Here is a 15,826-nt window from a genome sequence, read left to right on the forward strand (position 1 = left end):
TCGGTAATGGTTTATAGACTTTAGACTTAAGATAACCCTATAGGAAATAATCACATGGATTGAGGTCTGGTGATCGTTGAGGCCATTGTTGCTTGGTAATGAATTTCTCCCCAAATTTACTTTGTAACCACTCTTGAACCATATTAGCCGTATGCGGTGTAGCCCCATCTTGTTGAAAGTAGTATTTTTTGTGACTCTAAACTCTATAGTGCTTACGCCAGAAAAAAATTTTAAGCATATCCAGGTAATTGTGCTGATTTACCGTTCCTTCGAAAAAGTAGAGTCCGTAGATTTTTTGGCAGGAAATGGCACACCAAACCAAAACTTTCGCATCGTGCAACGGTTTCTCTATCCAATCCTCAGGTCTCTCATTCAGCCACATTCTGTTATTTTGCTTGTTGATTGACTCAGTAAGGTAAAAATAGGCTTCATATGTAGTGATCAACCATTTGTGAACATCCTTTTCCAAGTCCAGCCACCATTGAGCAAAAATGACCCTTTTTTCATAATCAAGTGGCAATAGTTGATAAGCACTCTGGTATTTATACGGTTTGAGTTGCAAATCTTTGAGAAGAATATCACGGCAAAGGCTGTATGAAATTTTAACATCAACTGAGGCTTTTCTGATCGACAATGTAGGATCTTTGAAGAAGAGTACTTTCAGCTTATTTCTGGCATTAATTCGAATGTCTCGCTCATTCCTCGGTTTTGGTGGCAAATCAAGTATTATTCCGGTTGTATCAAAATTTTTAGATAATTTTGTGATAACTGTTGCCGTTGGACATGGTCTGTTCTTAAATTTACTTCTATAAGCTCTCTGAACCAGACTTACGCTCTTCAACTCGACCAATTTTTTTGTTAAAAATATGTGTTTTTGAATATCGTATCTCATGGCTATGCTAGTATTTTAATTTTTTTGAAATTATTAACATTAAATTTCCTTTTTAATGAGCTTTAAAATGTACTATCGCATGTAATGTATTTGCAATCAAAAAATTAAATATGTTAATTTAAAGTTTATACTTTTGATTAAATCACCCTGTATAAAGTGAAGTTAAAAGACCAAATCAAAATAATGGCAATATAATAAAAATCCCATTGAGATTGAAACATTACGAACCGCAAAAGATTAAAAAAAATATATATTTAACAAATAATTGCATCAAATTTTTTTGTTTGGAAAATGATTCCAAATACACAAACTTCGATAATGCATGTTTTTTTTCGAAAATAATGGACAAAATTCACAGAAATCTCTCGAAAATATAATTCATTTAATTAGTACGCCCCAACCACCATTAACACAATAACCAAAAAATGTAGTTAGATATTTAAAAAAAGTTCAAGTTCTAATTTAAGCGTCTCTTTATGACAAGACCCTACGACTTGCTTCCATCACGTTTTTGCGTTCCTTTAACTTCATTATTTATTTTGTTAACTGTGTCTTTACTTGTAATTTTTTTAAAAATCTTTTTTTTATTTATTTGTAACTTTTTTGATTGTATTAAAGAACTATAAATAAATTTAAAAATAAATGTTGATATCTATATTTGCTTTTTGAAATGAGTAGTTGTCTGTAGGCCCATAAGAACTAAAATTATATTAGGGAGGGAGAGGGGGCTGGGAAGGAAGGAGGGAGAGGGGGAAATACTACTGGGTAGGTCAAATAGTAGTAGGTCAAAATCTTTTGTCAAAGGAACTTACGCCGAAAATTCGGATAACAAATTAGGTCCTTTCAGTCCTTTTTTTTTCTTTCATTTCTTGATTTGTAATTGTTTGCTTTTTTCTAAAAACTAACTTTAAAATTTTTAATTTGAAAAATTATTGAGGAGGGGGAGGGGGGTTAATGCCCCTGCTGCCCCCCGGTTGCTACGGGCCTGATATGTAGCCTTCTAACAACAAAATACTTTTTGTAAATTTTTCTAGTGTAATCTATATAAATTTTGTCGTGTAGTCTTGAAGAAATTTAGGTAACAATTTTAAGCTGCATTATATAAAAAACTTTTTGGAACCCCTCCGGAACCAAAAAAAATAAAAAAATAAAGCTCACTAGTTTGCCTTATCCAGGGGTAAATTAGCAAACGTAAATTTGTTTTAATGTTGACTTTTTTTTTCATGCGACCGACCACTTTCTTTGTAAAGTAGAAAAGAAGCGATGCACAGTTTGGCCGAATCGCTACTACTTTTTGAATTAAAAATAATTAAAACTATTACTTTTATCGTCTTCAAAAAGATTATCTTCAACAACATCTGCCTTGTCATTTTCTCAGAGGAAACAGTATGAAATAGCTGATGATTGTAGATTGTAAAACTACATCAATTTTTTTTTTGGGAGGGGGGGGGGCTCATCAAATAAGGGTAATGCACGCGAAATATCATTTCGCGTGCATTTGTGGAAAATGCGTCTTTCGTATATCAGTAGAAACCAGGTGATGAAACCGGTTGATAAATTCTTCAAAGTTCTTATTTTTTATTTGTCTCGTTTTATCCTTAGCACGCTTCACTGACTTTCGATTATTTTATTGAAAAAGCTTCTTAAAATTTATCGCAGTTTTAATTATGATTTTAAATTTTGTATAAGTTTTTGAGTGATTTTTATTTTTGAATTACTGTTTACATAATAATAAAATTTCAATTGTAGTTATTTATTTTAGTGAATCGAAGTAAAAAACTTTTTAATATTATTTATTCATGCTTTTGGTTTTCTATATTTTATTATTTTCGCAGACGGTTTTAAAAAATTTTTTACTCAAAATTACTCAAAAATACGTTCTCCCGTATCTAACATTAATAAATAAATGTTTAAAAGTCTTAGTAATAATATTTCTTAAATATAAGAAATACCCTTAAAAAATTATTCAACTAATAAATACGAAAGTAAAAAAAAAAAAAAAAATACTTTTGTTCAGTTTTAAAGCTATCCTCTGTAAGATGTTCAAAAAGTTATGCTTTTGTGCAAAACACATAAATTCCAATATCTCTTATGTGCATGCGCGAATCAGAATACTACAGTTGAAGATGAAATACTCAATTAGAAAGGTTCTATGCAATTTCTGTCACTTTTTGATGAAAGGCTCCGAAGATAAACGCAATTCGTCAATTTACCCCTGCTGTTAACAAGCCCCGGTCTCATCTGTAACCTTGCAATTTTTAAAATAAAAATCAAACCAATTTTAATTCTTACTTTAAATTGAAGGTTCTTTGTTATTAGACTCAGATAATATTAGAGAAAACAGCCTAAGGCCTGAGTAAAAAGAAAGTTAGGAGTTATACTACAATGTTATACAATCAATTAAGCAATGTTTTTACAGCTACACCAGGATAACTCTTTATTTGTATGTTCTTTACTTTGAAAATCATGCAGAATTAATTTTTTTTGATGTATATGTCAAAATCGGTGACAAAGTAAGTTAAAGAATGTTTAAATAAGTTTATTTTATTTTTAAATATAAGTTTAAGTACCATAAACATCTGTTTATGGTATCTAAACTTGTCCTTATAAAGTTCTTTCTGGTATAATATACAATATTTCTAGAGGTTATATATACTCTCGATATTCAAGTAATATTGTTTGAATACCATAAACGAATGTATTAACTTGATTTAATCATAAAAAAACTTTTTATTGTTAACTTTAAAAAATTAAATAATTTAGAAAATTAACGTAATAATCGTTTCGTAAGTCAGGATTACATTGGTTACATTGATTGGGCAAAAAATCGTTCTTTATTTTTAAATTTCTTTATTTTTAAAGATTTTAGGCTAAAATTTTTGTCAATGACTCTTTTCATAACGAAGGTCCTTTTTTTTTTTTTTAATATTTTTTTAATTTTGCAGGTACCAGCATCCAGAATTCAGCATTAGGCATTCGGCGTTCAACAAAAGCAGATGCGCTTTAGCCACGTGGAGAATTTTTTCAAATTTACAAAAAACTTTAGAATTGATAATTAAAAACTATTTACCATTGGAATGTTAAAAAAACATTATCAATACACGTAGATACTGTGTTAAAATATTTTTTAAATGTTTAAGGAGTGCATTTTACAAAGTTGATAGATTAGCAAAAGAAATCAAAGAAATCCAACGTTGCCATTGCTATCACAATAAGTAAAATAAAAGAACCCATGGTGGGTGTGAAATTGTTTCAGAGAAAACTTATTAACAAAACGGTTTACCTGAAAGATCGTAAGCAAAGATAAAACCCACGAATAGTCGGTATCACTGAGGGGATCTAAAAAAAACAATCTTTTAAAGGAAAACCAAGAAATCGCTATGCCAGTTTCCATAGAAAGAGCCAATTAGCATGAAAGTTATCAGATAAATCAAGAGCTTTAGTTTACAATAGTTTTAATCGTCAGAGTAAAGAAATTATTTGATTTAGAGCGCCCAAGTTTTAAAAGAAAAATATACACATAAATGAGGACTTTAGCGAAGAAACAACAAGAAATCGTAAAGGACTGTTCTCTCAGGTAAAAATCCATACACGTAATGGGAAACACTCAAAAATTATTTATAATCGTTGGAGAAACCGCCTGAAAGCAACAAAAACGAACAACAAAAGGTGCAAAAAAGTAATTTATTTTTCATTAACGTTTTACTTTTATTTTAATTACAATATATTATGTTTTATCATTTTATATATTATGCTTTAATTTAAGTATAAATGAAAATTTATACCAAGGCCAAACGAAACAACAATGATCTCATCCAAAATAATAAATGACTATAAAAAAAGTCAAACAAGGTAGATATTTCCTATTTGTGACGCATCTGACCACAACCAGTCGGACGTTGCGTTATGCTATATTGAGAAAACCATCAAAACATCTCAAAAATTCAATTTTTATCATTATTTTTTTTTTTTTGCATAATTGTTTACATAATTAACTTTTCTTTGCTATTCAAACTTAACTTTTTATAAAAAATAATTTTTTGATGGTTAATTTGGTGATTTTTGTGAGGCTATTGTCTTAAAATTTCTGTAATTACTCATTAAATTGGTCCACTTTCAGTAATAAACATGACTGCCTAGCGCAATAACAATCTTGACATTTTGGTATGGTTAGAAAGCTGACCTCTTTAGCTATTCAATGGTGTACACGTGTTTCTTTGTCTCATTTGAAATTTGACCAATCAGAGCAATTTTTACAAGCCACCACGTGTAAACAAACTTGGCAAGCGTTGCTATCACGTGATGACTTCTGTACCTCTGGACCACGACAGCGATACCGATGACTACGAAGTTTTGACAGAGGTACAAAGTACAAGAGGAGTTTCAAGAAAACGACCAAAACAAGACAGTGAATCTGGTAAAAAACAAAAAATTGTCAATGAGACGCGACCTAGAGGTCGAGGTCGGGGTCGTGGTGCACGAGGGCGTGGTTTAGACTTTTAACTGTTTTTTTTATTTTTGTTTTAAACTTTTAATGTTTTTTAAATTTTTTTAAATTTAACTCTTCACTTTTTACTCTGTTATGCTTTTAAACCAGCGCATGAAATTTTTTATAAACAACATTTAGGTCTTTTTTTTGCTTTAAATATTGTCAATAGATTTAAAAATCTAAAATTTAAAAAATTGATAATAATCTTATTTTCTTGATGTACTAAAAGTGTTATAATTTAAAAAGTAATTAAGCTACAGTAATAATTTTTTTAGGACTTGTTGCAAATGTATCACAGTAGATGTGTGCCAAATTAGAACAAAATCTATGCATGGTTGCTAAGGAGTTTTCTATTTTATATGACATCAAACCTTTAAACGCGTTTTTTCCTTTTTAAAATTTTAATATAAATGTTACATTTTTGCTCATAACTTTGGCTAGGGTCAAGCTAGAGCAATAATTTTTGCATCATTTTAAAGCAGAATGTTATACCTTTTTAAATATGTATCACACTCAAAACTTAAAACTTTATACATGTGACTGGTTTTGATCAGATGGGTCACATTTAAGAAAAGTTAAAACTAAGTTATTAATCTGTAATAGATATTAATATCTATTACAGATTAATAACTTAATTTTAACTTTTGTAACTTAATTTTAAATTCTGTAATAATTGTTATTAAAAATTAAGTTTTTAATCTGTAATAGATATTAGTTGTTTGAGCAAGGAATTAGTATTTATCGCTATAAACTATGACTATAAACCTATATACTATAAACTTGAAAGTTTTTTTTTAAAAAACAAACAAACGATATAAGCATTCTATGCGTAAACCTTCATGAACAAAAATTTTGAATAATATTTTATTTATTATAATATAACTTTGACGTAGAAAGTTTTTTTGAAACATGGGGAGATGTAAATTCACCAATTTCAAAAAATTCTCTTTACAGCCTATCTTTTTATAATATTGTAAGTATGTTTAGATTGGAAAGCAAGGAAGGCGGTGGATCATTAAGTTTAAATTTGTTAAGTATATTCTTGACAAATTTAAATCTAAAGCAAAAAAATAAATTCAGCAAATTCAACAAGCTTATTGAAACTTTGTGCGACGGAATGGGTAATCCTATAATCTTCTCATTATATGCCACGTAACAAGCCACGTGACAAGCAAGTTACCTTTCTGAATTGTTAAAGGATTATACGTCAGAAATGAGCAAACCAAGTTAGCATATTTTTTTGCTAGTTATTCAAACATGGATACACTAAGTTATAAAATGTTTGTTAATGTAAAATAATTTTTCGATACATTAGGGGTCATCCATAAAGGACGTCACGCTAAGTTTAACTAATGGCAAGAAGTCGGAGAATGTTGACTCTCGTGCGCAGAGATATTTAGAGTATTTCAGCGCCTTAAGTTCAATAAAAATCTCCGCGGAAAAGAGCCAATAAACTTCTACTTCTGGTTAGTATTTAAATTCTGAATGACGTGCTTTATGGACGACCCCTTATTTGAATTTAAAATAATACCGTCTCTGAGCCTAAGCAAACTGCAATAAACTCATCAACGTCATTTATACTACTTTAATGAATGGTTCTTTGAACACTGAACAAATCTTATCAAATAATAACAATTAAAAATGTTTTGCAACAAGCAGAAATCTTTGTAAATAAAATCTGGATAAACTAAAAACTGTATGATAAAAATTGGTAAACATTTATGGTTTATGGGCGCAATAAGCACTTTTAAAAATATTTCGAGTACTATTCAGAATATATTGTATGCCCAAAATTCATTCTTGTAAAAAAAACTACAAAAAAACTATGGATGACTATTAATTTAATAAAATCAAAAACAAAACAAAACAAAACAAAAAAAAAGCTTCATGTATATTTCCTTGAAACTAAAAAAGAAAATAATAAAAAAGCGTACTAAAGTTCTGTATCAAAAAAAAAAAAGATGAAATACTCTCATCAATTTGATATACTTAAAATTGTCGTAAACGATGTAGCAAAATAAAATAAAGCTCTCTTTCAAGCCGCAAAAAGTGACTTTAAATAACAAAGTTATAAAAATTAAAATATATTTCAAAACTTTACCAAATAGTTTGTAAATAAAGTGCCGTCCCTTAGATCGAACATGTGCATTAAATTAAAACTTGCGCATTTTAGGATAAGGAAGCATATCTAGTAGATCTAATAAACTAATAGACACGAATTTAGCAAAGTACTAGCCAAACCTAAATGTAACAAGTCATGTGGTCGTGGTGACATTACTAGAAATGTAGTTATATATGTTCCCACTCGATGTAATTAAGGACAAATCTGTAAAATACCCAGTTATTAGACGCGATAAAAAATCAAATAGTAAAATTTACATTTTACCAGGTTGGAATCAAAGTATTCCAAAATTTTCAACGTTTCTGATTAAAACAGCTTCTCTTAAAACATATTCTGTTGCAAAAAATTTAAATTAAAATGAAACCAAAAGATTGTACAAAATTTTATTAAAAACATTCGTGTTTGTTTGTTTTGCCAAACGAGGTAAAAATTTTAACTTTTAATGTTACTTACATTAAACATAGGAAACAAAGGTCATTTAATGAACAAAGCAACATTTTTTTAATTAAAAACTAAACAAGTGAAAAGAAATATAAGTAAAGAACTTTTTATAACAATGTTTGATTAAAGTTTGCAAAATAAAATATTTTTACTCAAAATTCCAATTTTTTCTAAGTTGTCTCCTTTAATACTATTTATAATACGGACTATGCGAAATCAAGAAAGCCAACTACAACGGTATTTGTATATTTTTGTGTATGATTTTTTTTTAATTAATATTTAACTTTCACAGTATAAAGAGTTTTGTATAATTCTGCTTATATTACATACATACATACATACATACATACATACATACATACATACATACATACATACATACATACATACATACATACATACATACATACATACATACATACATACATACATACATAAATAAATACATACATAAATACATACATACATACATAAATACATACATACATACATACATACATACATACATACATACATACATACATACATACATACATACATACATACATACATACATACATACATACATATATATATATACATATATATATATATATATATATATATATATATATATATATATACATATATATTTTTTTTAATTTTATTTTGCCGTATATACTATTTACAATGAGAAAAATCGTTTACATATATAATAAATGGCCGGAGCAAGAAGAAGACATACTGTCTTATCACCGAGCCCCGTTAACATTGAAGCCGTCAGTACAATTTAAAAACTTTACAATTAAAATTACAATTTAAAAACTTTAAACATAAAAGTATATATATATATATATATATATATATATATATATATATATATATATATATATATATATATATATATATATATATATATTTCTACAAAGATATTATAAAACTTATAATAAGATATTAAAATAGCATAAGTTTTCAATAACAACATATTTAAATGAAATGTAAAAGTCAGAAGATCCAAAAAAAAAAAATAAGTTATTACTTTTTAACAAAAAAAAACAAACAAAAAAAGTAGATAAAAACCTATTCAGTTTATATATTTTTTTATTATTTTATAATCAAATTTTAAAATAAATATTTTAGATCGAAATTTTTTCCTAATAAGAAACGTTTACATACTATTTTGAATTGTTCAGAAGAATGTTATTTTTATTAATTTTTTGAAAAAATTCATTCCATAGAATTTCTCCACGATATTGAATTTGGAATGAACTGAGTTTGAAATAGAATCTTGGAACTACAAAATTATCATTTGAAAAATTTGTGGGGTACTTATGAGAAATTTTAGTAAAGTAAGAGTGAAATATATTAGGCGACAAACCATGTTTAGATTTAAACATGAACAGCATAACTTGATATATGTTAAGTTTAAAAACATTGAGTGCATTAAGTTCCATTAAAAAAGGCTCTCCATGAGCAGTTCTGTTAACGCCAAAAATAATTTTGCATGCAATTTTTTGTTTACTATAAATTTTTCTAAGCTTTCCATAGTTGCTACTTCCCCATGCAATATTGCAATAGGATAGATAACTATGGATAAATGAAAAATATATAATTTTTAAAGACTTGATATTAAGAAATGGTTTAACTCTATATAGAACATATATATATATATATATATATATATATATATATATATATATATATATATATATATATATATATATATATATATATATATATATATATATATATATATACACACGAATGGCCGTAAACACACAAAAGGCCGTAGACAACTTTTTTTGATGTTTGAGCTAAGCAACTTTGAAACATGATGAAAACTCCATATTTAAGTATGATTATATATATGAGGAATGAGGATGCTATGCATAAAATTGCGGTGATTTGAGACTGGAAACAACAAAAACCCTAAAATGTTAGCCCCCCAGCCCCAAACACGAGGGCAATGAGTCAAATTTTTTTAATCTTAAACATAATTTATATTCATCAACGAAATTCAAATTTGATTCAATAATCTCTTGATGTTCAGCTTTTATGACCTTATAAAGTTTACAGTCCCCTTAATTTTAAGGGGGGGGGGGTGTAAACTTTATAAGGTCATAAAAGCAGAACAACAAAATATTATTGAATCAAATTTGAAATTCGTCAATAAATAATTTTAACATAAAAATATAAGACCCAAAAAAATGATAAGCCACAAATAGGACAAAGGGTAAAACTGTGGAGGCCTGAGACCATTAAAGCACTTTAGATAGCCGTTACAAAAAATGATAAATTAAAAAAAAAATAATTAAATTTCAAATAAATAAAATAAAATTTGAAACAATGAAAATGTTTAAAAATGTTTACAGTAATAAAAAGTAATGCTAAATTAAATACTTCTTCCATTAAAACTAACTAGAAAGTTGCTCTCGATGTTGAGTATACGCGTTAAAATTTATTCAATGTAGGTTTAAATTAAATAAAATTAAATTAAATAAAATAAAATTAAATAAAAGACTGTTCAGCAAACTGACTGTGAACTTTTTAGAAAACTTAGGAGACAGGATCTTGGGTACACTGAGTCGCAAGAGTTAGACAAAAAAAATTTTTTTTTACTATTTTAAACTCTTTTATACAAAGAATTACAGGTCTAAGTTGAGAAAAATGAGATGTAAAGGTGTATTGAAAGACTCTATCCTATCTACCCAAGACCATCTACCCAAGACCATCTACCCAAGACCATCTACCCTATTCTATCTACCCAAGTTATCAGAACAATGTAATGGCTTCATTATAAATTTAAAGCTGCAGAGGAGTATACTCAACATCGACAGCGACTTTTTAGTTAGTTTTAAAAAGTAGATAATTTAACAATAATTTTTACATAAGGAGACTAGAGCAGGAAAGAGAACTACTTGGTTTTTATTGGATTATATACCATATATACATTAATAATGCAAATATTTAAAAATATTTTTGTTGTTTTCTAAATTTTGTTTAATTTATTTGAAATTTTTTTGTAACGGGCATCTTAAATGGGCTCAGGCGTTATTTATGACTCATCATTTTTATTTATCATTTTTTCATTTTATAAACGCTTTATTCTATTTTAATGAACAAATACTCTAAAGTATTTTTTTTTTTTTTTTTTTTTGTAATACAAAAATGCTTATATGGGCTACGAATACCCATAATTTTACCCTTTTTGCTTTATCTATGACACTTAATACTTTGTTTGGATATTTAAAAAGGTCTTTTTTCAATACATGTTTCAACTTATGTCAAGTCATTTTCAGTTATTATAAAATTTTAATATTCTACTGTATTTTAAAAATCAGTACGATGTAAAAATGTCATAAAAGACAATAAAAACACTGTATAAAATAAATTACAAATAAAATTAAAAAACGATTCCTAAAATGTTTTAATTTTAAGTTCTGACAAATTTAACAAGTTCTAGCAAATTTGATATTATAAAAAGGAAAAAAAGACTACATACAAATAACGCCAAAGACAGTTAAACAGAGAGAGTCATTTCAACATGACTGACCTGTTTGTTTGATTTCAAATATAAACAGTTAAATTTACTACAAACAAAACAACAAAAATCATTGCACGAAAAAAAAATGTACCTTTTCAACACAATGCCAAATCTTGGATTTTCAAGTCCTGTCTTGAAAACGCGAGTTCGGTTTTACTCTGAACTCACTAATGCGCATTGTAAATACTTAGTGCTTAGAAGTTGCAGTTGCCTCACTGATCTTTATAAATATCTAATTGAACATAATATTATTATTAGAGATAAGCGAGTTTTCTTTCTTATGATTTCATAATGTTTATATAAATCAGACGGCAAAATTGTTTTATAGAATAAATATTAAAAAATAAGCAATATTGCAGAGATTTGAAAATAATAATGAAATAATAGCGCAAAATGTTTTTAAAAAAAAAAAGTATAATAATACCAATTAAATAACAAGAAACAAAAGAATCATGCAATAAAATTGAAAAGTTTCACGTAAAATTAAAGCGGGTATTATTTTGGAAAAATTTATTATAACTTAACTGATTTTTTTGATAAATTGTTCACGTAAATAAGTTCACCTCGGCTTCATTATTTTAATAATCATATCGGCTATCGTTGTTTTTAAATTGATATAAAATGCGTTTCAGATACGGGCTGCGTAACTCGAATAATATCTTTTATTCTGTAGCGATGGCGAGTAAAACCTTTAAATCTGCAAGAAAAGATAAAAATACTTCCTTAACTACATCGAACTACAAGTTATGCATGGTTTCTGTTGCTTGTTTAATACCTCCTAAATCAAAAAGAATTATAGGTGTGCAGAATAGGGTTTTCATTCCCGATAAACTATTACTATTAACCGAAGTACCAATTAGGATATCAAGTTTTCATTCACGGTTTCTTTGTTACAGAAAAATAGAATACCAAGAATGTAAAACCAATAAAAAAAGCCTGCGAAATTTAAATTTAGTTTTAAAGCGACAAAATACGAATTAAACAGGAGTAGAGCTATCCGTGAATAAAACGTAAAATTACGTGTTTTTAGTTAACGCCTAAATCGCGACGAACAGCTGTTTATAAGGGGTTTTGATTCTAAAGAAAAACTAGATATGCTGGCTGGGTTATTGATAGCACAAGTAAACATTAACTTTGTTTAATAGCATCTTCTTTTAAAATAATATTTTTTTCTCAAATATTAATATAAAATTCTGCCAATTTAAAAAAAATTTCTAACTATTGTCCTATTTCTCTTCTTTATTTTAAAAAGTATTGAAAAGAGCACTTTACAATAAAATTCTCAATTACTTGACGCTAAATACAGTCTTTTTCAAGAATCAGTTTCAGTTTCAAAAATCAGGCTTCAAAAATATGGTTCTACTATATATGTTGTTGTTGATCTTGTAGATAAATTATCCACTTTATTTGATAAAGGCGAGTTAGTACTGGAAGTATTTATTGATCTCTCCAAATCATTTCATATTGTTAATCGAAGTGTTTCACTTTCGCAACTAAATTTTTAGAAAATTTTAGGTCCGACTTATAAGGGAATCTTATACTATTTTTTATAAAGGAAAATAGTATGTCATGATGAAAAGGTCTAGAGCTCTCAATATAGTGTGCGGAGTCCTGCTAGGATCAATCTTGGCGCCAAGACAAGTAAAACCCACTAAAGATCATCATAACCCGTCGTCATAAACAAAGATTAGTGAGTTTAAGTTAAGTAAAAAAATATTTAGTAAAAGTTGGAAGTAATTTAAAGATAGCGTAGAGAAATACGGACAGAACGGTAATTTAAGAAACACAAAAATTAAGAAAACTTTCTCACCCTTTCAGAAAAACCTAAAAGTTTTTTTTAGTAAATCAGCTTTTTATTAACTTTGACTTAAATTAAATTTATCGATATTAAACAACTTTGGTTTATGATATATTTTTTGATGCTAAACCATTTGTTTTTTTATTTGCGTTAACGTTGTTAATAAATTGTTTAAACAAAAAAGGCAAATACTAAATCCAAAATGTTTCAAACTTTAAAACAAAAAAGTAATCTACAAAAAGTCTACCGGTTTATATATTTGTTTTAAAATTTGTTCATAAAAGTCAATTTAAAGTTTTAAATTTTTTTTTCCTTTTTTTTCCTTATTTTTTTGCTAAACTTTTTTAAAATTCCTTCTTTTTGCTTTACTTCTCCCTAGTTTTCTCCCGACTTTTACCTCCTACTCCCGTTCCTTGGGGATAATTCGTAAATTACGCAACGCTAAATTTATTTAAAAAACTGAATAGGAGATCTTAAACTTTTTTACGCAGCGATTTTCGTCAAACTTAATCCGCTATTTTAATTTTTTGTTTAACTTAAGACTGCGAGGGAAAACTTTTTGCTTTCGTTTTGTTTATCAGTGTATTATAGCGTTGCCTAATTTTTGAAGATCCCTTAACATTTTCAAATTATACTTGCTATCTACAGGACCGTCGAGAGGAGGAGTGGGGGGAGGGGCAAAAGGGACAGTTTATCCCGGGCAGCAGATAACCAACGGGGCCAAATGAAAAGTAGTTACCTAAAAAAAAAATATAAGGGCGCCAATCAGGGTTGCTGTCCCAGGCGGTGTGACAGCTATCGGCGGCCCTGGCTATCTACAATCGTTCTAGTGACATTCGTTCGCTTTTGTATGAGTTTTATATTTATTATTTTCTATTATTTTTATATTTAAGTATTAATTATTCAAATTTACATTTCTAATCCAAATTTAATTTTGTTAAGAACCACTTTAAAAACGATTGTTGGCTAAAGTTTTTATATTTTGTTTACACTCATTATATAGAAGCGGCCAAGTCTCGAATGAGACACACCGTTAGTGGCTGCAAAAGTATATTCATGCATATAAGGGTTGAAACCTACCCAAATAACTTCAATTTCTAAAAGTTTGAATAACGGTTTTAAAGTTTTATTTGAGAGACAAACTTTTCTAAACATGGCTGGGTATCTTTATTACGAAATTCATTTGTTAATTTGTTAAAAAAATGTATAATTAAATTTTGAGAGTTTCAAGCACCAAAAAGTGCTGAAAATGTTAACTATTAAATAATCTATGTCATTAATTTTATAAGCCACGTAGTTTTTAATTTCCCATTGCATCACCTGGTTTTTCATGACGTTGTTAAAATAAAAAGACATTTTTCCGCTTATATCAACTGGTAATAAAAAATACAACGCCCCACTTATTTTTTCAACAAAATAACACTTTCATTATTTAAATATGTTTACTGAATAAATAACAAATATTATTAAAAACAAAAATTTTTTTTTTGAAAATTAATGTTAATTGTCTTTCGTTTACTTCCGTTATTAAAACTTTTTCTCAGCTCCTACTTTTGCTTTTCTTTTATTTAATATTATTATTATTATTATTATTATTATTATTATTATTATTATTTCCTACCTAAAGTTTTGCTAAAGTTTCTAGATCAGGAAAATTTTTAGTATCAAAACCTTAGTATCAAACTATGAATAAACAAATAGGTTATAAACAAACTAATGAATATATGCGTACCGACTCCGTGGCTCCTTTTAAAGAAAGTTTTGTTTACGCTATTTTACTTTTACTAGATGTTAACACTTTGCTTTCACTCAATATTTCTCCGTAATCCTTTTCTGTATCATGTTTCTTTCTTCCTTTTTTATTTACTTTTAATCTCTATAAATTACAAAAGAAGTAAAATATCTCTGAAATATCGATTTTTTCTTCAACAATTAAAATATTTTCTATTAGACGATTACTTTTCTCTGACGCTCGAGTTTTCTCGTTTCTTCTAAAGCCAATTTTTGATTTAAATTATAAGTGGTATGTTTAATTGATAAAACGTTTTCGATATTAGGGGATTGTTTCTGAGCTGATTTATCATCATGAATTAGAGGACTGCATTTTATCGTGATTGAAAAACCCTATTCTTATCAATAGCATGCAATCTGTTATCGCTATTTTATTTCTTGCAACAAGATTAGCATTATTTATTAAACTGAATACTGGAATCTATTAGCCATCTCGATGGTAAGTTAAGTTATCAACCTTTCCCGCAATAACTTTTTCAATAATTTTGTTAATTTCTTTCATAGACATACTTCTGATTTTCAGTTTGTTTGTTATCCAAGTATACTGCGAGTTTAAACACGCGAAATTAAATCAATATTTTCAGCAACTTTTGCGTAAGACGCTATTTTGTTTTATAAAAGTTTGATAGAGGTACGCGACTAAAAATTGTGTGCGCGACTAAAAAGTGTGTACGCGACTAAAAAGTGTCAGTATGTGTTTTTTTTCCTTAGTTAACAACTCAACAAGTTTTTCCCTAGTTAACAAGCTTCCCTTAGATAACACCTACCGT

The 15,826-nt window shown here is 27.8% G+C and overlaps 1 long non-coding RNA gene across 1 annotated transcript in view; it reads left to right on the forward strand.

Moving 5' to 3' along the window:
* The window catches only part of LOC136091605 (uncharacterized), a 45,718-nt gene that overhangs the window by 4,807 nt on the left and 25,085 nt on the right, over positions 1–15,826 (forward strand). The window contains exons 2-3 of the long non-coding RNA XR_010644113.1: positions 3,838–4,561; positions 6,369–6,607. This is a non-coding gene — a long non-coding RNA (uncharacterized LOC136091605). The remainder of the gene's footprint in view (positions 1–3,837; positions 4,562–6,368; positions 6,608–15,826) is intronic.

Source organism: Hydra vulgaris, chromosome 15 (assembly GCF_038396675.1).
Source record: "Hydra vulgaris chromosome 15, alternate assembly HydraT2T_AEP".
Classification (NCBI taxonomy): domain Eukaryota; kingdom Metazoa; phylum Cnidaria; class Hydrozoa; order Anthoathecata; family Hydridae; genus Hydra; species Hydra vulgaris.